This window comes from Pseudorca crassidens, chromosome 7 (assembly GCF_039906515.1).
Source record: "Pseudorca crassidens isolate mPseCra1 chromosome 7, mPseCra1.hap1, whole genome shotgun sequence".
NCBI lineage: Eukaryota > Metazoa > Chordata > Mammalia > Artiodactyla > Delphinidae > Pseudorca > Pseudorca crassidens.
The window spans coordinates 102466329-102467689 of record NC_090302.1 but is presented as its reverse complement, the minus strand read 5'-3'; the positions used below and the strand labels follow the sequence as shown (position 1 = coordinate 102467689).

The 1361-nt window shown below is 46.0% G+C and overlaps 1 pseudogene; it reads right to left on the bottom strand.

Annotated features, from left to right (window-relative positions):
* Positions 1-309: 309 nt before the first annotated feature.
* LOC137228418 (tyrosine--tRNA ligase, mitochondrial pseudogene) lies at positions 310-1120 on the bottom strand (annotated as a pseudogene).
* Positions 1121-1361: the final 241 nt, after the last annotated feature.

The window sequence follows — 1361 nt, the reverse complement described above, 5'->3', positions numbered from 1 at the left end:
CTGCGCGTCTGGAGCCTGTGCTCCGCAACAAGAGAGGCCGCGATAGTGAGAGGCCCGCGCGCCGTGATGAAGAGTGGCACCCGCTCGCCGCAGCTAGAGAAAGCCCTCGCACAGAAACGAAGACCCAAAAATAAATAAATAAATAAATAAAATTTTAAAAATGCCCTTATAAAAAAATGAAATTACTTACAGTGTGAAGCCTAGAGTATACTCCATTCTTTGTTGTTCTGATTAGCATAAGCAAACGTATAAGTTCCTTCTTATATCTTGAGAATGAATGATGGATGTTTGAACCACCAGGGTTTCTCCTCATAGCTGAAGCCGTTTTATAGTGTAGAAATTCCTTTTCCATTATTAAGAATGAAAGTCCATTCTCAAGTATATGTGGTCCAACAACTAGCACTCTCAGGATTTGTTGCTTGTCTCTGATTAATACCAACTCCACCTTCTGTTAGCCAGTACCCTCGTGGACCATGCGAAATGGCATTTGTTTTGCAGCTTATATTTAGGACACTTGTTGCAAGGTTAAGAACTACTTCAGAAAATGAAGCTTCTTTAAACAACTCTTTTAACTCTTGATCAGACGTAACCTCCAGTGCATTTATCCTACTATGGCAAAGGGCTTGTGTATACTTTTTCACAGAATCCAGCCCTTCTGGTCCACGAACAAACTTTGTTACTTCTGCAGCAAGTCGTTTCTGAGGACGCCGATTTTCTGGCTCTGTGACATGCTGCTGCATTATGTCATTAATCTCTGGAAGGGGTGGAAAAGTGAAGAGCTTTTGGTACCTTTCTATTGAATCATCTTGCTGCCTGACAACTGATACAATTCAAAGGGAGGTATCTTAACTCTGTGTAGCCAAACAGCGCTGTCAGATGACTTTCATGGTTTTGATCCACTTGTAATTAGGGGAACGGTGATTCCAACTACGTCTTCTCCAGTCATCTTGTGGATGAAATCATACCCGGACATGAGATTGCTTAGCTCATCAGATCCACCCAGCCGGATCAACAGCCATAACGCTGGAACAGGTACTAGAAGTTATAGGCCTGGAGCATTCAGTATAAGAACTCGTTCATAGGCCTGGAGCATTCAGTATAAGAACTCTTTCGACCTCATGAGCTCAGGGCTCTAGTGCCGACGAGTCTGGATGCTCATGCGCAAGCGTCCGCCCACAGCTGCTCGGAAGGGCATAGAGTGCTGCGCTGTGAAACTGCAGGTCGGCTCATCAGCAAAGAAATGCTGATCAGCTGCTGGAGCCCTCTGCGCAGGCGCAATGGCCCCTCCCGCCTGCGCAATCGCTTTGTAGGTAAAGGGGCGCAGCTGCGCCAGCGGATGGCCCACAAGAGGCAACAAGTCG